We start from the raw sequence: 26,783 nt of genomic DNA on the forward strand, positions 1-26,783 counted from the left end.
CAAACTGTTGACAATTTCAGAAAACAGAATCTCAACATATTGGGGTAATGCTTCTGATAATGGCAGTTTTTCGCCGTGTTTTATACATTACAATCAAAGGAGGAGACTTAAGGGGGTTACATGAAATCCGTTGATGATAGATTGGTGAGAGGTGGGAGAAAGCAAAGCAAGAAAACATCTGGAATTGAATAAAAAGTAAAATGATAGACACACTTCTTTTACTTAGGTGGGTACAGGATAATTAACAGTCAACAATTAGCATGATAACAATAACAATGATGCAATTTGTGGTATCTGTCCTCACCTCCAGGGCATTTGGTTGTGCCCTGAGGGATCTGGAAAAAAGGGAAGTTACAAGTTATCCTGACATTTCAATGATATGTTATCATAGATGCAAAAAGACAATAGGTTCAGTTAAGGTGAAGATTGCCCTTGGTCAGGGAAGATACCAGCCTAGGACATGACTACCCACCATAACTGCTTTTAGTTAAAGTTTAATTTCAGACCATCCTTTGTGGTTACTTTAGGTCTTTGCATTTGCAAGACTGCCAAGCAGGCCTTCCCTGAGCTTGGCAGGTTAGCATGTGGCCCCTTTCGTCCACACTAGCAAAGGACAATTGTAGGGTGGAACCTTGCCCCCAATGTGACCTTTCCTCTCTTAGCATATTGCTGGTCATGCAGTTTAGACCTCCTGACCTTTTCTCCCTAGAGATAATATCTAGGTCTTCATTGTATTTCAGTTCCAGGTCCAGAAAAGCAACAAAACCAAACCAGTGACCCTGGCTGACCTTAGGACCAGCCGCATTGGATAATGACCCTCTGCCCTGGCAGACAACCAATCAGTGGAGACCTAGACCCTGGGAAGCTGCTGAATATTCTATTGAGATCTTCTCCTGGAACCTCCCCTAAAATATCCACCCTTAAAAGCCTTCAAACAGAGGGCCCAGTGCGCTCTCCCTCCCTCCTGCGTGCGCAAGCTTGTGCCTTTCCCTTCCCTCTCACCACATCCCTCTCACCTTCCCCCCTCCCCTCCCTGCCCAGTGTATTACTATTACCTTCCTCACTTCCAAGCTCCTAGGGCCCTTTCTATAACTTGTTTCCTTGGACCATGTCTTTCATGAATTACTTCTTCTACCTCTGTGATTTTATACATAAACGTTCACTTATAGTTTGAGTCTTAACTCTGAATTCTTTCCTAGCCAGAACTCAAGTATTGAGGTCCAGTCCAGTCCAGGTCCAGTCTGACCCCACTTGTCTAACACTGGGTGCTATTCCCAATGCCTACTATATATATATATATATATATATATATATATATATATATATATCCCTTATAATTGAATAAAAGGGGTCTTAGAACACTGAAGCTTGGAAGGCATAAAAAATAATTTCCCTCACCTCTAAGTTTTTCTGCCTGAACTAGTAATCAAATTAACACGAGACAGAGTAACAGGAAAAAAAATTACCAAATTTATTATGTATGTAGATATGGGATGTCATAAGAATATGAGAACTGAGTGGAAGCAGAGTTTGCTACCTCCAGATATGCCTTTTGGGATAGGATTATTTAACTTCAGTCTTATGTTTATTACAAATACTCAGAAAGAAACTTTGATCTACCTCCTACCTGCCTAAAAGTATTTAGATAGAGGACCTGCTCCGGGAAAGTAGCTATCATCATAGGTAAGTATAGTTTAATATGAACTACTGTGTGATAGACAGGGGGGAACCTATTAAGGCCCTTGGCTCTAATTTCTCTCTGTGTTCCATTGTTAAAGATGGCCCTGCAAACATTCATTTACCAAACATTTGCTTTTCCATTTCAATGTGAATTACCTTCCTGATCTTTGAAATCCCAAACCACAATCCCAGCCATCTTCTCCTTAGCTCAAGATGGCATATGGAATTTACGCAAAAAATTAAAAGTAGACTACCCCTTGACCCAGCAATCCCACTTCTAGGAATATATTCTAAGAAGCCCGAAATACCAATAGGAGAGAATATATTCATCCCATGTCCATAGCAGTGTTATTTATAATAGCTAAGATCTGGAACCAGCTCAAGTGCCCATCAGTAGATGAGTGGATAAAAAAGCTGTGGCACGTTTATACAATGGAATACTATGCAGCTATAAAAAATAAGAACCTCTTAGCCTTGTCGATACCATAGAGGTAAGAAGGAAAATAGGGGGGCAACTTTGGGGGCTAGTTCAGTATCTAGCTAAACAGTAATCTTACAAGCCCCATTTTAACTGACTTGGGTGGAGCTGCAAAGCCCACCCCAAGGGGTCTGCCACAAGAAAATAAATATATCAAAACCTCTCCATATGGTCACTTCAGGCTTTGGATCAAAGTCCCCTGAACTGGCAGCGCTGCGCTGCACTGCGTAATAAAGGACCTTTCCTAATTCCTCTGGTACTGGCTGTCATCCTCTTGGGCCATTTGCCACAACAGAGGGACCTGGAGAATATTATGCTGAGTAAAATAAGCCAGTCAGAGAAAGACAAATATCACATGATCTCACTTATAAGTGAAATCTAATGAACCTAATAAACTGACTAACAAAATAGGTCCAGAAGCATGGAGGCATAGAACAGACTGACATATCTTAGAGGAGAAGATGGGGGGTAAGAGAAGAGATTAACCAAAGAACTTATATACTTATATGCATAATCAATGAACAGAAACAATATTGTACTGAAGGCCTGGGGTGGGGCAGGAGCTGGGAGGAGAAGGGGAGAAGGGGGAAAATAGGGAACATCTGTAATACTGTCAATAAATAAATAAATAAGATGGCATATAAGCTTAAACTGCCTAATATGTCCTCAGGTTCCATATTCTTAGGGAACCCCCTACACACATACTTAATAAATTTGGTCATTTTCTCTTTTAATCTTTCTCATGTCAATTTGATTATTAGACCATCCAGAAGACCATAGAAGGGTAGAAGTAAAATTATTTTTTCTCCCCCACAGACTGGAGAACACATTGGTCTTTTGAGGCTTATATGCCACTCTGGAAAAAGGAGAAGGAGGCAGGAGTTTCAGATTTCAAAGGGAAAGTAGGCAATTCACAGTGTGAGAAATAAGGTGAGCCCCCAAATTCAGGGGTCCTGGTAGAACACAAAGCATACTCGGGAGCCAGGCAAGGCAAATATCTTTATTTCCATGTAGAAGGGTGTACGCACATGGTCTGGAAGCATGTGCATACCCAGCAGGTGGTCTGCTTGGCTTTTTAATCTTGATGCACATGACCTGTCCCTCACTCTTTTTTTTTTTAAATATGTTTTTTTTTCTTTTTTTACAGAGAGGAAGGGAGAGGGATAGAGAGTAGAGAGTCAGAAACATCGATGAGAGAGAAACATCGATCAGCTGCCTCCTGCACACCTCCTACTGGGGATGTGCCTGCAACCAAGGTACATGCCCTTGACCAGAATCGAACCTGGGACCCTTGAGTCCGCAGGCTGACGCTCTATCCACTGAGCCAAACCGGTTAGGGCCTGTCCCTCACTCTTGATTGAAGCTTAGGCACACAGTCTTTTGCAATTGGCTAATTCAAAGGGAGGGGTTGGCCTTTGCTGTTTCAAGATGGCAGTCCACAGGGAGCTGCAAGTCATGCGGCCAACATGGCGGCTGCCTAAACTGTCCTTTGACAGAAAAGATGATTTATTTCTTCTCACAACAGGTAGATGAAAAAGAGTAAATAATTCTTGCTGGACCATCCAGAAACAATGGGACACAGAGGGGAACCTAATAAACAAACTTTTGCTTGGGTCCTTCCTATCTGCCACACTTAATTCATGTGTACTAAAGTGAATATATTAAGTTGCCCTACCTGAAGCAGGTTTTTCCATATGAATTCCTTTAGGCAGCTCAGGGGGAGGTTAAACAAACAAAATAAAACAAAATAAAGAAAACTATTTTTTGTGTTTGTTGGGCTTTAAAAGAAACAATTTTTATGCCAGGGTGACAAATTCTGGGGAGACTCCTTCTGCACTCCTATAAACTCAGATGCTGACTACAGGCCCATTAAATCAGTATTAATATTTTGTAAGACATAAGCAAAAAGGAGGGGGAAATTTTAGTGTGTGTCTGTGTAATTTTTTTTCTGTATAATTATCTCTTTTTTTATGATGATAGTCATGATAGAAAGTTGTTTTGCTCTTTTGTTGTTGCTTGGTTTGTTTCTTATTTGGAAAAATAAAATGTTGAAATCCTAATATGAGTTGCCAAAGTTTGAGGGTGACATGGGTATTTTACTGGTCCTTGAAATCTTTACATCTGGGATGTAAGGCCTAGACAACATACACCAAACTCTACCTGATGGTTGAGTGCTTCTTAACAATCTCCCCCCATCATTCCTAGTCCTAGCTCCTGTAGCCACGTGGACTCGGTTTCCCTTCTTCCACATGAAAGCAGCTCTATTTCCATGCTCTTTTGCATAGCTGATTACATTCAGTTTGAATTTTGTAGAGTACAACAATTGCTTACCAGTATTTATCTTTTTATTTTTTGACATCTTTATGGGCTCAAAATGCTCTGGTCCTTGTTGCATCTGTGCACTCTCCACCTCCACCTTCAATTATGGCATCAGCTGACGTCAGTAACAATAAAGCTCCTGATTGGAGGAAGCCTGTTTGACAAGGTATGGGCAGCTATGCATCCTAGGGGCTCTCTCCTTGGCTGACTTCCGTGTATAAGATGCCCCTCGATTTTCAGTCTAATGATTTTAGAAGAAAAAAAAATAGCGTCTTATACACGGAAAAATATGGTACTCTGTAGTGAGAGCAGTTGCATACAACTGGTTGCACTTGCAGGAGACAATTCTGACATGACCTCTTCAACCATGTGTTCACTGAGTTAAGCTCCTGCATGCCCCCTCCAACACCACAAGCTCCACTTTTGGTCTCATGGAATATGAGCTGGGATCTCATCATCTTAGTTTTTGGCTACACTTAAACAAAATACCATGCACATAGCAGTAGTTCCATATTTGATAGGTGCAACCCAAAAGAACAATTACAAATGTTAAAAATGAATTTGAGTCAACATTACCAAGCAACACTGTCTTCTCACAGACTTAGGATACCGAGCTAGAAGTCTTCACAGACATTGATCCAGAGACTTCCTGAAGGTATCATTTACTCCTTCCTTTTTACTCATTTCTTGAAAGTTTCAAGTTGGAATTTTGAACAATAACATGGATAATCAATTTGGTTTCATTTAACTTCAACACCACATTGAAACTCACTGAACAAAATGATCTCTGTCTGTCCTGAAGCTTCTATTTTGAGTTCTCTTCGCACCATTTCAGTGTGCACTTAAAATGGATTTTTTTTTCAGCTTGGATGAGATGCAGAATAATTTTCTATTATGCATGACTAAGATACAAGAAAAATATTTCAGAAGAAAAAGTTGTCTCTGAGTGCTTATAAGAACTGATAGAGAATTTGATTTTATCAGCATTAATTGTGGAACAAAATACTACAATGTTCCTTTCATACTCTGTGGAATATTGCTAACAGCTGTGATTGATACTTATTTTGGTTGCATGCAAAAAATTCTTATCCATGTGGCTGCATTAATCTTTAAACATAGTTAAATGAGAGTGTTTCAGTGTGCTGTTATTTATTATCCACAGACAGAGCCCATGGTAGAGTCCTTTGTAAATGCACTCTAAAAATGACCTCAGAGCATTTAATTTATGCACAAAAGCTGCCATTATTCTTTCTGTTGATAGCTTGTCTTACACATTCACAGCAAGAAAATTAAGAGCCTCCATTAAAAATATAGAGTTTCAAAATAAAAACCCAACACTTAGATACAGCCATTCAAGGATATAGGTCTCTTAGCTGCTGTTGGTCAGCCTCTTTACAGTTTAATCTGTCTCTCAGCAAAAATGCCAAGATAATTTCAGAGAATATGACAGTAAAAAATATTGCTTCTATATATAGCCAGAAAGCACTGCCTGGGAAGGAAAATCATCTTATCCAAGATGTCTGCAGAAATTGTCCAGTGAGAAATAATGAAGTAAATTCAATGTGGCAAATGAAAGTAAAAACACACTTCACAAAGGCTTTCAAAGCAAATTTGAAGTTTTCTTTTGAAAATGCATGAGTCCTGTGAAGATCTTACACTTTAAGGCTGGGGTGAGGGAAAGAAAGAAAAACACAACTCTTTCTCTTAATGAACCCTTCAAAGGAAAAGCTGAGCAGTACATTTTGGTATTGCAAGATAATACATTTAAAGTGAATTTTAAAAGCAAGGCCATAAGTAAAAATAAACCAATGGATAGTTCTTAGCTAGCTAATGGTAGAATTGATGTATTCCTTAGTCTCCTTCCCCTTCACGTCTTTGTACCACTAAATACAGTTAAAAATCTTCGCCCCCCTTAGCCCCTGGTCACAGCACTTGTCTTATTCTTTCCTTCCTCTCCCACCTTGTCCTCTCATCTCTGTCACCTACTATCCCTCTCTGATCATTTATGCACATCAAGGCCTCTACTTATGTAAAGTTATGGAAATCTATCTATTTAATTATATGATTTTACACATCAAATCAAATGACTAGAATCATGCACATCATCTTATTTCCAAAACGCAGTGTCCTTCCCAACTGTTGTAGTTCTGGCAAAGGTACAGTCATCCTTCCAATCATTCAGACCCACAATCCCAGCAAAAAGATTATCTCACACTTACGCCCTGTTTCCAGTTAGACAACAACACCTCTAGCTATTTCCATTGTAATATCACCTAACAATGATTATTTCTGGGTGATGAGATTTTATAGTAAGTATATATTAATCATTTAAATACACACACACACACACACACACACACACACACACACACACACTGCATCTCTAATATACATATAGACAATGCATTTCCCTAAATATCTATATCTTGCATCTGTCTCTTATTTCATTGTGAAGCTTTGTATTCATCTGGACTTCATTCCTCAGTTTATCTCACTTGTCCTTCAACTCCCCCTTCCATCCTGTCCATCTCAAGCAGAAAACCTCACTCCTGACTTGGCTAAGTTTGAAAGCTTCCAATGTGTGTTCTCTCCACTTCTAAAGACCTTCAAATTTTCTGAGTCCTCAAAAATGCCTTCCTCATATTTTCCAATCAGTCTGATTCTTTGCCTTCATATTTGTTTTTCTATCTTGGCCCATCAGTTGATTATTCCCTATCTCTCTCTGGCATTTTCTACCTCTTTCTGAAGAAAAAATAAAATTCCCTTCTACCTACAACATTCTTAAGTGCTTCACCACGAAAAAAAGGCCTTCGTTAATTCTCAAGACCAATTCTCCCTTTTCCTCGCACTCTTTTTGAGAGAGGCCTGCCTTCTCTTCCTAACTTTAGAACTCTACTGAAATAGCTGTCTTTAAGATAATCACTTAGCGCCTGAAAACTAGATCCAATAGCCTCATTATCATTCATAGCCTTCTTAGCTTCTTTGATACTTTGGCCACTACTAACAGCTCCCCTTACCCTGTGACTCTCCAACCCTCTGAATTCCTTCCCATTTGCTTATTTCTGGGTGTTGTAGGTAGAAGGGAATTTTATTTTTTCTTCAGAAAGAGGTAGAAAATGCCAGAGAGAGATAGGGAATAATCAACTGATGGGCCAAGATAGAAAAACAAATATGGAGGCAAAGAATCAGACATATCTTCCTCTTATTATCCCTTAAATATAGATTTCCTCCAAGGTCCCATAGTTAACCCCTTCCCTTCACTTTATATATTATTTTTCAGGTCAATTTATTGACTCACATTAGATTGGCTAACAAACTTATATCTCTTACTTCTCTCTTGAAATGCAGACTAGATTTCTAACTACTTCCCAGACAACTCTATTGGGTCTTTAGCAGGCACCTCAAACTCAACATGTCCAAAATGTAGCAAATTACCTTCCCTATAAATTTTCTTTCCTTGACTGAATTTCCTCTTTTATCAGTTTTCTTCCAGCTAGAGCTCAGGTTGTGGGATTTTTCTGTTTTCTCAACCATTTCTTCCTAGGTATTTTCCGTGATCTGTATTACCGCACTTTGTTTCTTTCCAACAATCCAAAATCTATGAGACTTCTCAGATCTACATGTCGAGCCCTTACTGCCCCATGGCCTGACCACTTCTCTCCTCTGACTCCTGTTTGCCTTATGGTTCATTCCTGTGATTAAACATTTAACAAGATATTACTTTTAATTTATTTTTGCATCATATTTTCATTTAACATTTTAATGTCTCTGTTTTATTTACTCATTTAGATTGTAATTTATTAATAAGCATGGTTTATTAATACATTTTTTTCAATTTGTCTTCCTCATTCATGTACAAGAACATGTTTGTGGTATATGCACTTATATCAAAAACAGTATTAAACTGGGAAAGCTTTATATGACATGTTCCTGGTCATAGAGGGATTTACTATCTAATGGAAAAGTCAGAAATAAAAGCAAATAGGTATAGCAATGTCATGAGTATTGTATTAGAGGTGTATGCAGTGTACTTTGAGTGCACAAGATAGAAATGCCTAACAGATTAAAAAGTGTCCCAGAAGATGCCACCTGGGTTTATTCCTAAAGAAGTAATAATAGATAAGAAGGGATATTTCAGGAAGAGCAAAGGTAAATAGTTTAAAAGTATATAATGTATTTGTAGGTCACAAGTAATTATGTATGGGTAGACTGGGGTAGTGACAGGAATTTGGAAAGTCAAGAATCACAAAAGGCTTTAAATATCAAGTTAAGGGTATTGACTCAATCCTGGGTATAATGGGAAGCCATGAGGAGATTTTTAAATATCACCTTTCAGTGAAGTCATATATACAGAAAGGTGCACAACTCAGATGTTTATAGTTCTATAGATTTCACAAAGCAAGACACAGCTGTGTAGCCAACACCCAGATTGAGATAGAAAACACTATTAGAATCCATGAAAAGATTTGAAACAATGGAAATATATTATCAGTCTTGCATTTTGCAAGATTTTTCTGGTGCACTGTAGGAAGAAACTTTCTGACAGGGAGATCATTTAAATTGCAAAAACACACCAAAAAAAAAAAAAGGACTTTAAAGTAGTATCAATGTGAATGAAGAGGAAGGAAGATGTTTAAGAAATATTTAAGGGAGCATTTAAGATCTTGCTCCTTCTTGGTATGTCATCAGTTTGGCTCAAATAAACTCTCTACAAGTTTGGATGTTTCTTACATCAACATTTACTTGGTGTAGTGAGCAGGATTCTGGAGAAGCCCACCCAGGATCAGTGCTAGGAACAACAAGCAAGAGCCCATTCCTCCCACCAGCTCCCCAATTATGATCTGGTGAACTTGGGTGAATCTCTCTTGGAATTATGGCCCTCCTTGCTTTTAGGAGCAGGCCATGACTTTATTTGAGATGTTCTCAGAAAATACTCAAGGTAGATAAGAGTTGAGAGATAACCCAGGGAAAGAAAAAAAGAATGGGTTGCTGCTTTTAATTTTAGCTTACTGAAAGTCTGAACAAATTCTTTGCTGGTTAAATGAGAGAATCTCATTAGCTCTGAAAGAGAAGAGACACTTTCTTCCCCAACCCAAATAGCCTATGGGGTGATGATAGTTGTTCAGATACCCACATCTGGAGTGGTGGGGTTGGGTGCCAGGAGTCATTCACTGCTAAAATGCTGCCCATCCAATCCCTGGCACCCTGAAATGGGTTCTTCCTGAGAGACAGGGGCCTGGGACAATGGCCTGTGCCTTGGAAAGTGTCAAGGTCCTGGCAGCATTTGGTAAGCTCTCATTGGCCCAGACATGGGTATTCTTAGTCTTTGTGGGGTTGCCTGAGGGAAAGTTTTCTCTAGGCATAAAGTAGTCCTATAGGGGTACCCCCCACATTTGGTTCAATTGGAGATGCACATGAAAGGGCTGATTTTCCCTAGAAATTTGTTCATACTCTACAGATCTCAAAATTAACATGGTAAATTGAAAATCCAAGGCCAACAAGCTCCCCCATAGTCAGTCTCCCATTTATAACTAGGATGGTCGAAATGAGGATCCTTTGATAATTTAAAATTTTTGCATGCACAGTTAGAAAAAGCTGGCATAAAATAAGGCAGAATGAATGCAAAGCATATTTAATTGGTCTCTGGAACCTTTAAAAAGAGGACTCAAATGAATACATTTAGGTGTCAACCCAAGTCTTTGAGGTATTTAAAATGTCTCCTTATTTTAAAAGGGGGAAGGTTGTTTGGAACTTGACTTGTCAAGGACAGATATAAATTGTAAATGTCTCCAGGGCAAAATTTGGATCCCATTGTTCTTTTATAAACTACAGTAGTGAGTTTTTCTCATGGCTAAAAGGTCTCTGTGTTTGTCTGTGTGTCTATATATACATGCGTGTTTTAAATGTGAGGTCATTTTCTACTTCTGGATGGTATTGTTAAAATTAATTTCAAGGCAAGAGCTTATAAGAATTGAGTATTTTAAAATTCTCAGAAATGTAGAAACTAACTTAAACGCTCTTCAGGTTCACATGATCTGAGATTAATCCTTCGTAAATAAAAGCTAACTCAAGTTTGTTGGTTCAAGTAAAACAGACATGTCTTTATTTTGCCTGGATTTACAAAAATAAGTCCATCTTAGCAACTGACTTTTATGTTTATAAAAAATGGTTTTAGAGATTATAAAATGTGTAAACTAAAAAATGCTAATTGATTATTCCTTAATTTTCATTAGACATTGAGGTTTTAAGGGTTAAATTCTCAACATATGTAGGAATAACTTTGCAGTGTTCCAGAAGGGCACCTGGAACACCTCAAAGATTTATTTTTATATTAAACTAGAGGCCCAGTGCACGAAATTCATGCACAGCGGTTGGGGTGGTTCCTCATCCCAGCCTGTACCCTCTCACAATCCAGGACCACTGGCTCCTAACCGCTCACCTGCCTGCCTGCCTGATTGCCCCTAACCACAGGGCAAGAGGGGCCAATTTAGAATGCTCACCCCTAACCACTTGCCTGCCTGCCTGATCACCCCTAACTGCTCGCCTGCCTGATTGCCCCTAACCACTCTGCATGCCTGCCTGGTCGCCCCTAACCACTCACCTGCCTGCCTGATCATCCCTAACTGCTTGCCTGTCTTCCTGATCGCCCCTAACCATTCTGCCTGCCTGCCTGATCGCTCCTAACTGCCTCTGCCTCGGCCCCCACCACTGCAGCTTCGTCCGGAAGGACATCCGGAATGACGTCCAGAAGGTCGTTCGGCTGTCCCATCTAATTAGCATATTATGCTTTTATTAGTATAGATTGCATGATAAGCATTATAAAAAAAAAAGTGATGAAAAAATTCCAGGTTATACTATGGGTAAGCAATGGTTATAAATTAAACAAATAGGGCTATGGGAAACCCAAGGAGCTACTTGATTCTCCCCAGACTTCTGGCACCCCATTTTTTGTTTTTGACATTCTTTCATGCATCATAGTGCACTTAAGCTGTACTTAAATTAGATGAAGGAATTTATGAGTGACATTATTGAAAGGAGACATTTTACACTATTGCCAAGCTGAAGAAGATAACATTTAATACCTTTCTTGGTGGCATATGTAAATGTTATACTAGATGTCAAATACAGAAAAATGGGACAGAAGGCAAAATTTGGATTATGGTAGTTCACAGGATAGAAATTATCCAGAGTATTTTTTTCACAATGAAGACAATAAGACCTAACTACCTCCCATTTACCTGCTTTACCCATTTTGGGAAAATTCAGCCTCCACTCAGATGCCATGGTTACAGTATTGTCTTATGCACAGTGGTCAATAAGACAGCGTCAATACTGAGATTTCCTAGGAATGTGCTGTGAGACCACATTCTCTGACCAAAAGGTTGGTCCTCAATGCGTCCTTCAGAATGATTTATGATGAAAAGGGAGAACTGTGGATTTTAAAAAGGAAGGTCCTATGGAAAGTAACCTCACAGTGTGATTGGATCACAAATTTCCAACTGGCCAGGTCGTGGTGGGTAGTCATGACCCAGGCACATCACGTTTTAGCAAAAGGTTTATCTTTTCCTTAAGCAAGCCCTGTCCAATACCTCTGTGCATTTAGGTTAACACACTTTTTTTTTAATTACTTTATTGATTAAGGTATCACATATTTGTCATCAACCCCCTCCCCCCATTCCCTTCCCAAACCCCCCCACACGCATGCCCTCCTCCCCCTGTTGTCCGTGATCACTGGTTAGGCTCATATGCAAGCACACAAGTCCTTTGGTTGATCTATCTCCCTTGTCCCCACCCTCCCCTACCTTCCCTCTGAGGTCTGACAGTCTGATCAATGCTGTTCTTGTTCTTCAGTCTATGTTGTTCATCTTTTCCCCTAGATGAGTGAGCTCATGTGATACTAGGAATACACTTAAAGGAACCGAAAATGAGACAAGCAATAATAGTTATGCTGAGAGGCAAATGAATCAGTCTATAGTGAGTTTCTTTCTGGGCCAACAGTTCTTTTGAGTCCTGGTTTCTATGTCCAACAGTTGTTTATGTGTTCATAACAGCAATGATATTTCAGTTCTGGATGGTGGACAAATGGTGGTATTGCAGGTCCGACCCTCTCTGGTTTGGTCCTGGGCAATCTGCAGTGACGCATATCTGCTGACTGCTAGTATGGCAAGGCATCATCAGTGTCTTCCATCTCTGGACTGTTTCTCTTCTGACTTCATGGCTGGAGCACTCCTGTCAATTCCTCTCTGTTGCAGGAATCCACATGTCTCAGAGTTGTTTTCTGAAAATATACAAACATATTCTCGACCAAAAGTTAATAAAGGAATATTTTCTATAAATTTGACTTGCGATCCTTTTTCATTTTTTTGCCCAAATGATTTTCCTTTGGCTTATTTTGACACCATGTATGTTGTACCTGGGTGACTTGCTGTTAGCATTACAAATGAAAGTTAATTTTCTAAAGTAAAAATTTTCTAGATGAAATTTATTTGCAGGATATTTTTCCTTACATGATATTCTTCTACTATCCCCCCTTTTTTGGTTTAAATATTGGGAGGCTTTTGGAAATTTTATGCTGTAATCTTGATAGCTTTTAAATTTTACTTTTTTGCATTAAAATGTGACTGCTTTAGGTTCATTATATGTTACGCAATTTTACCATGAGATGAACTACCAATAAAAATTTTAGTTAACACTTTAGTAACAGCTTTTTTGTCCAGTACAATTGATTTTTCTAGAGTATTTGCTTATTTTTATTGGCCAATTTAAATTAGTCTGAAAACTTGACTACTATTTTACTGTCAAATTTAATACTCTAACAACCATCTTGTTTTACCCTGTAATTATTAGTGGTGAGGATTATTTGCCTTCTTGAGTAGGCCCTGAGCATTCCTGGTGCTGGGCTGGATTTAGATATCCTAGACCCCAGTTCCCCGGATCATGGGTGCAAGACATCTCCATCAAGTCTTGTTGCAGTGAGAGGGCATCTGGTGTCGGCCAAGTCTCTGTTACCTGGGTCCCGATTTGAGCTGGGCATGTGAAGCTGAGCAGCCATGGGGGCAGGAGATCTCCTTCAGCAGGGGTGAGGGTACAGGCCCCTGCAAACTTGGGGGGGTGAAGGTCTGTGCCCCACCTCTGTTGACCCCCAAGTTCTCTCCTGACGGCCCCTATGTGACTGTGCCTGTCTTAGGTTGTTCCTTCCCTGAGGAATCTTACCCATCTCTGGCTAACCAGCCATCCTCCGGGGCCAAGCAGGGTGATGTGAGGTTTAGTTCTGTCTCCTTGGTTGCCTATGCCCCATGGCCTCCACGCCCAGCACCTGCCTTGGGATCCCCTCGCCTGCTGGCAGGGTCCCAGCACTGATCACATATCTTGTGGAACCCAGGTTTCTTCTCCAAGGAGGCCCAGCTCACCCCACTGGGCGAGAGACAGATCCATGGTACCAGCCATCACGAGGTTTCAACCTTGGCATGAACAGAAGCTCAGGCAACAGCTGTGGACAATTGTATTGTGAGAAGCGGGTCCCTCTTGGCCAAAAGGGCAAGAGGGGCCAATTTAGAATGCTCAGGTGCCTTCCCAGGGGGCCCTCTACATAGTGGAAGGGATTAAACCCTTTCATGTCCTTTTTAAATTGCTGCCAGACATTCAAAGAATTAGTTTGTAAGTTTGTTTGGGGTAATTATATAATATGCTGTTGTAATTCTAAAATATCTAGAGATGTGTTACGTTTGTCTCCAAGCACCAAACAGATGATCCCCCCGCCCGCCCCCCTCCTCCCATGGGCATGAGGAACTATTATAAGTAATGGGGGTGATCCAAATCTGGGAAAAATTTTAATGACAGTGTAGAATAATATCATGTAAGGATATTCTTTGTTCTAGTCCATGGCAATACCCTTTCAAACTGGCTGTCTATTTCTTTTTGTATAGACAAGGTCTTAGTTACATTTTCTGCACTTCTACCGCGGGCAAGTAGTGATAGTAGTGACACCCTTTCTTTGGTGTCCACACAAGCCAGAAACCTCTCTTTAATTGTACACACAAAGGGGTATTGTTTTGATTTAGTGTCATACAAAAGGGAAGCTGGGTGGAGACCCCGGTTAACACACTTTTGAAATGATTACCTTCATAAGAGCATATAATCTTGTTAACTATCCTGTAACCCAATCCCTGTCTTGCTTCTCCCACCTCCCTGTAATCTTCCTTAGTTCCCTCCTTAATTTCAAATGCATAAAAGAAACTATAAAACCGTTATTCTACAGAGCATTTAAGATCTTGTTCCCTGACATATGTCATCAGTTTGGCTCAAATAAACTCTCCCAAAAATTAAAAAAAAAAAAATTAAGAGGCAAAATCAGTAAGATAAGAGGCAGCCTTTTAATAGACAATTACGCTCATGTGGACAAATGATGCCAATATAGAGTGTATTCTCTGTATCTTTGGCAAAGACCATGCTTAGTAAAGTTCTCCAGAGAGACAGAACCAATAGAATAATGTGTGTGTGTGTACACAAAAGATGTGCCAAAATAATTTAATAATTTTATTGTGGTGCTGACAGCTTCAAGCTATCTAGCTACATAGATAGATGATAGATAGATAGATAGATAGATAGATAGATAGATAGATAGATAGATAGATAATAGGTAGATAGATAGATAGATGATAGATAGATAGATAGATAGATAGATAGATAGATAGATAGATAGATAGATGATAGATAGAAGATAGATTTGATTTATTATAAAGAATTGGCTCATATGATTATGTGATTATAGGAGCCGAAATTTCCCAATATATGTAGTGAGCAAGCTGGAGACCCAGGAGAACTGATAATATAAGTTCTAGCCCAAGTCCAAAGGCCTGGGAAACAAAGAGTAGTATGATATGTTTCCGTCTAAAAGCAAGAAAGCTCAAGACCCAGTTTCAGTTTGAGTACAAAAGCAAGAAAAAACTGATATCTAGCTCAAAGTAGTCAGGCAGGAGGAGTTGCTTCTTACTCAAGGGAGGGTGTCTTTTTGTTCTATTCATGCTTTCAACTGATTGCATGAAGTCTACCCACATGAGAGAGAACTATGTCCTTTACCAATTTAAATGTTATTCTCAGAGAGAGGGGTCCCAGCTCCACAACAAGACCCCAGCCTAGGTTCTAGTATCAGGCAGAAAAGTCACTATAACTCTTGGCTGTAAAAACCAGCAGGAATTGTGGCTGAATGAGACAGAGGGCTACTGGAGTCCTAGGAATTCTACTTAAAGGGCTTCCACACACACTAACTCAGACTCTGAGCTCCAGCACTGGGGCAGCAAGTCAAAAGGCACCAGGCACATATGGAGAAGAAGTGAATTGTACGGCATCAGGGAATGAGCTGGAGGGGCAGCTTTCTCCCAGGTAGAGTGCTGGCAGAGGCCATCGTTCCTTTTCTGAACCTCCCCACACAGAGACAGCAGTTGGGCACTATATATGAGTCTCCATCAACCTCACTAATACTGTTGGTGAGTCCTGGTGATTCCCTGAAACCCCATCCCACTCAATTTGAGGGTCCATTCAAGCTGTTTCCAGTGGCCTTTCTAAACCAACAGCCTGCATTAGCTTATGCTTTGGACTTTCCTAAAATACCTCAAATAAGCAACATTTGACCTTGATGTGCCCCATTTCTCTTGCTAAGTGGCCCCAGATCCGGCACTTCTGGGCACCTCCAAACCCAGCACAAGTAGCGGCCATCTACAGATTGCTTTGTAGGTCACACTGGCTGGTCCCAGGCAGGACACAGGTGGTGGCTGACCTTGACCTGTACTCAAGGGGCAGACTCAGTGGGTACCAGAGCACCTCTGAAGAAAGTCCTGGTCCATAGGGTTGGCCCCTGCACAGCTGATCCTCCACAGTGGTTGCAGCGAGTCCTTGCATGCTATTGATCTAGCGGGTAAATCGCTTTTACTGATGTGCCAACAGCAATCCAGGTTCAACTAGAAAGAAAAGGTATACATAATTAAAATGTCAAAGGTTAAAGACACAGAGAAAATTTTAAAAGCAGCAAGAGAAAAGCAGTTAGTTATCTACAGGGAGCTCCCAGAAAACTGTCAGCTGATCTCTCAACAGAAACTTTGAAGGACAGAAAGCATTGTCAGAAAATATTCAAAGTGATAAAAATATTCAAAATGATACAACCAAATTAATATAATATTGTATGTAAACTGTAATTAAAAAATAAAAAATAGCCCGGCTGGTATAGCTCAGTGGTTGAGCATTGACCTGTGAACCAGGAGATCACAGTTCGATTCCTGGTCAGGATACATACCCAGGCTGAGGGATTGATCCCCAGTGTGGAGCATGCAGGAGGCAGCTGATCAATGATTCTCTTTCATCATTGATGTTTCTATCTCTCTTTCCCCCTCTCCCTTCCTCTCTGAAATAAAAAATATATATATTTTTAAAAATAAATAAAAATTAAAGTCAGTAAGTAAGTAAGTAAATAAATAAATAAATAAATAAATAAATATATTCCCTATGCTGTACTTTATATCCCAATGACTACCCTGTAACCACCAATCGGTACTTCTTAATCTATTCACCTTTTTCACCCAACCCCCTTCTTCAGATGGTCTAGCGGTCCTCTTCTCTCTTTAAAGTAACTTTTAATAACTCTTGTCAATGTTGCACTGATTTTTATTTTAGTTTAACTATTTCTACATTAGTTCTCATGATTAGGGCAAGCATAGTATCCATCCATCCACATTCCCATATGACTTCTATGTGATATATTTACAAATGCTATAATAATGATACAATTATTATTATTATTATTTGTAATACTTATATAAAATAATATTTATTACATAATATTTATATAATACTTCTATTATTATGTAATAAGGACTAGAGGCCCTATGCACGACATTCGTGCAAGAGTAGGCCTTCCTTCCCCTGGCTGCCTGCACTGGCTTCCTTCTGGCACCCGGAACCGGGCTTCCCTCATAGCCCTGGCTTCATCTGGAAGGTCATCTGGAAGGACATCCAGTCTAATTAGCATATTACACTTTTATTATAATAGATAAAAAGGAAAGGATATACAAAAAACAGTGGAAGTAATATATGTGTGAAAACAGAAGTGCCCTTCCTTAGTAGTATATCATTTTTTAGAGATGTTTATTCCTAGGAAGTAGAACAGGTATTGATTCTATGTTATTTTATTTTATTTTATTTTATCACTCAAAGCAAATGTATTGTCCAAGGCCTTTGCACATGCAGTTTCCCTTACATAAACATTTTCCTTCCAGGTTGATCGAGATATAATTGCCATATAATATTAGGTAAGTTTAAGGTGTACAACATAATGATTTTATATATGTACATATTGTGATATTCCTTTTATTTTAATTAATTGGCTGTTTATCTTGCCTTTAAGTATTGAATTTTAAAAAAATCAATCAAACCACTCCTGACCTCAGCTGCTCTTTTTTTGTCTTTCTCTAGTTTGAGAAGCCTTCTTATTTCTTCTTGGTTAAATTTTAAACTTTCATCATGCTTAGAAAAAAGCTCTGGAATGAAATACACTCAGTAATGGCTCATTCTGAAACACCATTTTCCTTGGTTGTTTGCCTACTTATTTAACTCTCTTTTTAGCCTTTTCCCCTGATACTCTCTACCTCACTCCCTATATTTCATGTCCTGTAAGCATTTCTCTTTCCATGACTCTCTTCAAATAATTAATCTACCCCATGACTTCAATCATGTGTGAGTCTGAAAAGCAGAAGCCAAGAGACAACAGAAAGTGGGAAGGGAGTAGGTAGAGGCTGAGAGAGCCATCAGACCATGATGTGAATCCGACCCAAGTGAAGCAGAGAGGGAAGGAGAGTCAAAAACATCCTAGACTGTTGTGCAATTCTAAGGAGTGTTTGGCAAGGTCACTGGAGAGTCATCAAACTAAAGTCCCTTATCACAGGAGTTCCATTTCCCTTCTGTATCCAGTCATTGCTGGAAGCAGCCTTAGACTTAAACAAGCTCTGGAAGATTTTATTAGTCAAATTTCTGGAGTTTGTAAAAACTCTTCCCAAACCAACAGATGGATGAGAGAATGATACATCAACTTTGCACATTCAATTTAAATATTATTCGGGGCCGGGGAGGGGGGGGGGGGGGCAAATTCACTTTCTGTATTTTGTTCTTTGATTCCAGAATTGAATCTAGCCCTGGCCAATTTTCTCAGTGGTTGGAACGTCTGTCCAAGGACTAAAGATTTGCGTGTTCGATTCCCGGTCAAGGGCACGTACCTCGGTTTTGGATTTGATCTCCAGCCCCAGTCACAGCACGTGTGAGAAACAACCAATCAATCCATGTGTCTCTCTCACTTTGATGTTTCTCTCTCTCTCTCTCTCTCTCTCTCTCTCTCTCTCTCTCTCTCTCTCTTCCTCTCTCTCCCTTCCCTCCCTTCCACTCTCTGAAAAAAAAAAAATCAATAGAAAAAATATCCTCGAGTGAGGATTAACAAAATACAAACAAAACTGAGTTTACATTCCTAATTTTTCAAAGAGATTTAATATGTATATCTGAAAGCCTATACTTCTCAATTTATAACACTATTTTACCCTCAATTATTTTTATAACTCAGGTATGTCATTTAGCATGACAAGTTCCTTATCTTCATAAAGTGGGTCATCTTAATAAAGTACTAGTATAATAGATAATGAGAATTTTAATTCAAAGCCCATTATGTTACATCCTTACATTAGCCTTTACATTATGACTACATGATGTTATATGTAACTTTGATCCCAAAAAATGTGGGTGTTGTTTGAGCCTGAGTTCTTGTTTCCTGAAAATAGAAGAATGAAGTCCCAGACAAAAACGATTAATGGAACCAAAGTTTATGGGGAGCAGCCAGTCCTGGAAAAGGTGTAGCTGGGGTTCCAAGAACAGGCCAGTGTTAGGAACTTCCTTTCCATGTTACAGTCGGGAGTAGTTCAGTACCCAAGCCAATTAGAGTCTAATAGTCCATCTGTGGAGGCCCACTTGGCCACAACCCAGCTGGATGCAGGGACGTGCTCCCCTGCCCCAGGAATGAGTGTCAGGAACCCAGTGCGTTGTAGTTCCAGGGAAAAGAGAGAGAGCGAGAAGAAGTGTACGCCTTTTAATTTAGAGGCTGGGTAGTCTTGCTAACACTTAATTGGTCTTTTCAAATAATTCTGCCTTAGCAATATCCTTTGAATTGGTTTATATACCTTATTGACTTGTGATTGTTATCTGCACGCTGCCTGTCTTAGCAATATCCATACATTCTAAGTTCATGCCTCTAGTGAATGCTCTTCCTTCCCCTCCCAATCGTGTTGTCTTAGTCACTCTGCCTAGCTGGGTTCTAGGAGCACCTTCTTTTAAAGTATCTTAAGTCTAGGAGAAAATGACTGAATAAATGTGACAAGGAAAACTTCATACCTACTCATGGTATGCTGCTCCTTTACAAAACGTGGGCTCTGAGTGAAGCCTTCCAGGGCTCCGGTAAATGTCAATTTCACCACCAAGTCTTATAATCTTGGGAATCCAAATATTCTTATAACTTACTGCACAAGTCTTACCCCAAACCTGCACAGAGGTCAAAGTCTCTCTCTTTGGCCTTAAAAAAGGTATAAATGGTATAAATGCTATGCCCTTTTATCCAAGTGGTAGCTTTGCTCCTGTCCCAAGAGATAGGCTTTCCTTTCAGCTGCTATCACAGGCCACCCCAGGTAATGGACCCCACTCTCCAGAAAGCCACACTCCTGTTGTGTTCATCCTGGACCCCATTTCAGAGAAGGAGCAACCCAATATTTCCCAGGAATCCATAGCAGCAAGAGGAAAAAATTGGTCCCCTGGCCTACAGTGACTAATCTTGCTCAGTAAGGTTTTCTCAAAGATACCATTTGAAACACATTTCAAGTGGATGTGTTGGCTAAGATTAACATGACAGGTGACCCAATATTCTCCCTGTGTTTTTAACATTTGTTTACCCTTGTGAGGGAGGGAAAATTTTTCCTCTACCCTTCTAGGTTCTCTTGGCTGGTCTACCAATTAAATTGACATGAGGCAGGTTAACAAGAAAAAAAATAAAATTTAATTACATACAGATATACAGAAACCCGTATATAGGTGAGGTTCAGAGACAGAAAGGTAAAATGAGGTATATGTGACAAACAACTAAAGAATTAGGTAAGGTGCCCTGAGGCTTCTGAGGGGAGGAGGGAACTACTCAGATAGATAAAAAGAACAGATGTTCAGTAATTAGAAGTTTGCCCTGCCCTATAGATAGGTCATAAAAAGTTATTTCTGGTAATAACTCTTATTATGGGCAAGACCCTCCATTTAAATTCTTTTTTTTAATATATTTTATTGATTTTGTACAGAGAGGAAGGGAGAGGGATAGAGAGTTAGAAACATCGATGAGAGAGAAACATCGATCATCTGCCTCCTGCACACCACCTACTGGGGATGTGCCCGCAACCATGGTACATGCCCTTGACCAATTGGCCTCTTGCACACCCACTACTGGGGATGTGCCTGCAACCATGGTACATGCCCTTGACCAGTGGCCTCTTGCACACCCACTACTGGGGATGTGCCTGCAACCATGGTACATGCCCTTGACCAGTGGCCCCTTGCACACCCCCTACTGGGGATGTGCCTGCAACCATGGTACGTGCCCTACATCGGAATTGAACCTGGGACCCTTCAGTCCTCTGGCCGACGCTCTATCCACCGAGCCAAACCAGTCAGGGTCATTTAAATTCTTTTAAGGAGAGGTAAAAAATGTCTCTTGACCCCACAAAGTCTCGATTGCCTTCAGTTCAAAATAATCCACATGCCAGTGGCTCATCTTGGGGAGGCCAGTTCTGAACCCCTTCACCCTCCTTTATCTCACTCTCACCTAGCATTTTTCTTTATTCTCAGGGCCACGTTCTTATCAGGATATAACTTCAGTTTATACCTATACACTCACAGTTGCCACATCTGTGCCTTCCTCCATAGATGGTTCAGAAAAATGGGAAGCCGTACGTACCAGGTGTCTTTTTCAGACAGTGCCTACCTGTATCACCTAATGCAAGTGGCGATGTATAGAGTATGCTAAATGTGGAATCTGGCAGATGGGAAACTGGCCTCCGCTTTGCAACCCAGCATTGAGTGTTAGAAGATGAAAAACAACAGAATACATTTAGAGAGATAGAACTTCATTGTGCTCTTGGAAGGGGGAGATGGGGGTGTCTGTCACGTTCTTTGTTTTGGTTCTCAGGTACAGTTCAACGTGGTGGTATCAGCCTTTTCCCTAAGTGAATTGCCCAGCAAGGCTGTCTTGTCCAAACCTTGTGGTGCAAGACAAGTGATTTTCTGGTGAGTAAAAATCCACTTTTCCCTTCAAGTTTTAAAGCAGTTTCGTGGGTTTCATTCTTTTCCTTCTCTACATTGGAGCTTGTCTTCATTCTCGACCATTTTTTCTCCTGCATAGATCCCTTTGTCCCTCTTGTAGGGTCACCATCCCTAACTTACATATAATGCCATTTCCTTTAGGACTGCTATTCCATCTGTGAATGCTCTTACAGAGCTACTGACATTCATGTGTGGGAGCTAAAAAATAATAATAATACTTTTGCTCCCACCTTCTAAGGTCTTCTAGCTGGGCTACTAATCAAATTAACAGATAGGTTAACAGGAAAAAAAAATAAAAATTTTAATACAAGCACATGAGGAATTGACATAGGCATAAAAATTCCAAAGGCAGTGAAGCAACATTGAGTATATATGACATTTTGGACAAAGAAGAAAAGTGGGGGAAATAGATTTTAGATTTTAGAAGTGAGAATGGACAATTTACAGGAAGTTGAGGAATGCCGGAAACCAATCAGTTTCACTAATAGAGAGATGTGGACAGGAAGCCAGGAAGGCTGTCAACAACATTAATTGCTCTAACCACTCACCCTTTAGTTGAGGCATTGTTAGTTGAAGCAGCCTCCACCTCTGTTTATCTTGTGTATATTTCTGTTATTTTCTGCCTAAGGTGTTTTCTCCATAGCCTCAATAAAAGGGATGGCAGGGCCAGAGCAGAGAGTAGTTCTCCCACTAGTGTTGGACTACCGCCTGGCCCTCCATTTCGCCAAATTAAATTTCTTCTAGTCTCTTTTCATTTGTGTGCGGCCCTTCTCCAGAACTCGAACCCTGAACCGTAACCCTGGACCACGCGGGACGTGGAAAGGGGATCCTACAGAGAAAGAGTAGAATATACATGGCAGGCAAATTATTGCTAGGCCACTCAGAAACAATGGGGCATGGGTATCTAGCTAACAGGCCCCTGCCTGAATCTGCTCACCTACCATACTTAATTCAAATTAGACTAAGACATATCCTAGGATTCCCTTCCTGGAGTAGCCTTTTGCATCTAAATCTCTTAGGCAGGAAATGGGAGGATCAAAGGTTCTTTCTGAGTCTTTTGTTTAAAAAAAAACAAAAAAACAGCTTAAAATCAGTATTTCCAAAAGGTAGTGAAGCAGAATTTTTGGACTGGTTAGGATGTCCAGGATTCTTTGTCCACCGGAGTCAAAGAATGAATCCACAGACAGAGGTGGAATAGCAAAGGTGAAAATTTATTAAAAAACAAGTACAGATTCCCACGTGGGGAGGGGGAAGGGGTCCCACAGTGTTTCCCTTTCCATGGCTTATAAAGGCTGCAGAGCTTTGTGCCTTGATATCCCCTCTGATTGGTCACTATTCCCTTAGACTGGTTACAATAGTAACTTCTGAGCTCAAAGGTCAAATCCCACATGGGACATGTGAGGTTTTTCCTCCCCTCTTTCCTTATTGTTTTTCTATTCCCTTTGGGGTTTCTTCTTCTTCTGGATGAAGGGCTTTCTTCCCTTTATTTTGTAAATATAGACCTTTTGCTGTTCCCAGCCCCTCATTCTATGGAAATACACCTGTTGCAGCTTTTTAGCTTCCCTATTCTGTGGGAATATACCTTCTGCTGCTCTGCAGACCTGTGCTTCTTCCATGGTCCTCTTAATTTCTAAAATTCCCTAAACCTGTATTTTTCACCCCTAAAAATTCCTGTTTCAGTAGCTTTGGGGTGGCAAAACTTTGTTTGGTTCCCTTCATATGTTCTCATATAATTAAGGGCTTCTGCTCATTTTCCCCTTTGTGAACAGATATTGGTGGAGAATGGAACAAAAGCTGGGCACTGCCTTCTCATGGAAGCCAGGGACCTGGTCCTTAAGGTAAGGTTCTTTCTCCTTCTCTTCCCCCAACCCCTACCTATCTGTCACCAATAACCAGTACTCCCTTGAAAACTGAAAAGACTGTCGTACAAAGGTAAGTGACTCTCGGGAGAGTAGGCATGTAAAGTCATTATGCTGTAGGGTGGTGGCTGGCAAAGTAGGGCCTGTGGGTCAAATCCTGCCTGCCAGGATTTGTATGAGCCAGGCTTATTTGAGTATCTGTTGTGTATGGCTGCTTTCACACTGCAAATGGCAGAGATGAATAGTTGGGACACAAACACATTTTGGCTACTCTCTGAGCCTTTAAAAAAGTTTGCTGACCCCTGACCTAGGCCATGGCTGAGCCAAAAACCTTATCTCTAGGACTGTATGAGCCAGTGTAAAATCATGAATTTAATTGTCCTGGAATGGGATTTTTTTGAGAGTGGAGGTTGCTGACAAGGAGAGCACCATTCTATGTGCCAAGTTCCTGCCTTTCTCCTGCTGCAAAGAGAAAGTTCTTTGTTTGGAGAATTAGAGAAGTAGCCAGCTTAACTCAAAGAACATAGTTAGTAATTACCAGAATCGGATGTTAAAAGAGTCCTCGATTGAGTGCAGAGATTGACTTATGAGAATAGACCCTGCAGGCCCAGCTTAATTTTGTTATTTCCTTTGATTTCAGGGAAAGGAGAAGTCACCTCTGGACCCTCGGCCTGGTTTTGTCTTTGCCCCAGTGAGTATTGCTTCTACCTTTCCCAGCATGCAAAGAGCTGAGCTCAGCTGTGTCCAGGACAAGTGAGAGGGCAAACCTAAGCCACCCTCCACTGCTTTGTGCCCCGATCCGATTTCTTCTCAGTGGATCCCCTGCTCTCCCTACCCCCTGCTGCTGTGCTCCCTTACCCCTGGGCCCTTCCTGACCTCAGCACCCTTCGTTTCCCAGTATTATGATCTGTGGTTCTTTCGTCTTACCTCATATTTTTCATGTGTGTTTACAGTGTCCCCATGAACTTCCTTGTCCCCAGTTGACAGCCTCTAAGCCCCTGGCCTGTAGCTTTCCCCAGGCTTACCATCCCATCCCCTTCAGCTGGGTATGTACCCTGGGGATATTGCAGCAGGGAGGAGGTAGCTTGGGAAAGCAGGATGAAAAAGAATCAGGTGGGAGGAGTTGGAAAATTCCAAGAGCCTTTGTAGGGCCTGAATGTGCATGACCTAGAATATGAAAAGGGTTGCAGGAATGGGGGTCAACATTTTCCCCATATATTTTCCCCCAAAACAGTCTCTATCCTTACCTTAGAGCAAGAAGCCAAAGGAGGAAAAGTTCTCGATGGTAATCCTTGCCCGGGGGTCTCCAGAGGAAGCTAATGGCTGGCCGCGGATCACTCAGCCTGTCCTTAAACGGCCACGCCATGTGCACTGTCACCTGTGCTGTCCAGATGGGCGTATGCAGCATGCTGTGCTCACAGCCCGCCGCCATGGCAGGTACGGAGGCTGTGACCACAGTTAGTGGGAGGTGGCAGGAACCTACCCCCCACATTGACCTCTCTTTTTCACAGGGATTTGTACCGCTGTGCCCGTGTCAGCTCCTGGGGAGATCTTTTACCTGTGACCACGTCGTCTGAGCCTCTTCCGTCCCCTGTTGAAGATCCCCCCTAAGAGTTGACAAGGATGTGTAACAAGAGTTTTCTTGTATCGAGCCTGCCAAGGCTAAAGCCACCTGTTATTCAGGATGGGAGTGTAATGAAAAACACAGGTTTGAATCCCTGCCAAACTCGTGAGGCAGGTGCAAAAGGAAAGAGGTTTTATTCTGGTGCTGCTCAGCCTGGGAGAATGGTGGACTTCTGTCTCAAAGACCATCCCGTCTTCCTGCTCAAGCTGCGGTTCTTACAGGAATAGGGAGAGAAGGGCTTTTTATTTTTCTATCCAATTATTTTGCTAGCTTACAGCTCACTGGGGCCCTGTCCATTCGCATTTCTAGCTTTGGGCCCGGCTCAGGCCCTGTCCATTCATCTTCCTCAAGTCCCGTCCATTGGTCTTTCCAGCTTGCCACGCGCCGGGCCCTGCCCATTCATCTTTCCAGCCTTTGGCACGTTCAGTGTAAGACCCGCCCCCTGCGCCATTTTGTCCAATGAGGAGACTTCTCAGCGCTCCAACTGACTGTGCAAGGTAACAGGAGTGCTGGTACCCCTATATATCTGCATTTATTTGAGGTTTTGATAAGAATTATAACTTTTCAAAGAATGGGAATGGGTTTTGTGATTCTTAAAAGGTGTAGAGGGTCAGTCATCACGGCCTATCCTGTAACGAAGTGAGTCCTCAGAGATTCAATGCCTGTCTTCCCACAGAAACCTCAAGCTCAGCCCCTCCTGTAAGAATACTGCTGCTTCTCCCAGAGACCAGGACTTCCCAGGGAAGTAATGGGGGAGTGGGGAAAGCCTCCCCACGCGCATTGAGAACTGGCTCAGCAGGTCTCAGGGTAGTTAGACGGGCCACCTGGACAGGTGACCAGCAGCTGCCTGGCCTCTCTTTTTTCTCCCTCCTTCCTTTCCTTTTATCTCTCTCAGGGTTCATCAGCTCCCCCAGAGTTTGCATCATGAATGCCCCTCAAGAAACGATCCCTTCAGGGACTGAGTCATTCATTTCCACAACCCTATGCCCAGGCAGAGTCCTTCATTTACTTGGTTCATTTCTGTGTTCCCCTAGGCCTTGCTGTTTCAGAGCTAGGGGCAACTTTCTGTGTATTAAAACTCTCAGTCCCTCTCCCACAACCGTTTCAATGTTGTAATACTAGAAATCTCAACTCCCACTAGACATTTCCATACCTGGAGCTATTTTTCTGGGGTTACAGGAAAGGGGAGTCCCCTCATCCACTAGTTCCCAGAGTGACAGCAGCACCACTCCTTAGCCCCACCGCCTTCTTGACCCCAGGTGGCCCCAAATCCCCTCTGAAAGGGTAAGGTTCAGGTATCAGCATAGCAGCCTATAAGACTTGCATTGGGGTGGGGAGGGTATGGAAGGCTTAGATCAAATGTCCTGAGTGAGCCAGGACCAGATTGTCCCCAACACAAAATAGCTGGGAAGTAGCTACCATAGACTGTGCCATTTTGGAT

At 41.3% G+C, this 26,783-nt stretch overlaps 1 pseudogene across 1 annotated transcript; it reads left to right on the forward strand.

The window, feature by feature from the left end:
- The first annotated feature begins 21,463 nt into the window (after positions 1-21,463).
- Positions 21,464-25,329, forward strand: LOC307097640 (ribosome assembly protein METTL17, mitochondrial-like; annotated as a pseudogene). The gene is made up of 7 exons (XR_013815248.1): positions 21,464-21,535; positions 21,726-21,823; positions 23,629-23,697; positions 24,359-24,409; positions 24,672-24,764; positions 24,971-25,155; positions 25,230-25,329. The product of XR_013815248.1 is annotated as a ribosome assembly protein METTL17, mitochondrial-like (transcript).
- Positions 25,330-26,783: the final 1,454 nt, after the last annotated feature.

Source organism: Cnephaeus nilssonii, assembly GCF_951640355.1.
Source record: "Cnephaeus nilssonii genome assembly, chromosome: 4".
NCBI lineage: Eukaryota > Metazoa > Chordata > Mammalia > Chiroptera > Vespertilionidae > Cnephaeus > Cnephaeus nilssonii.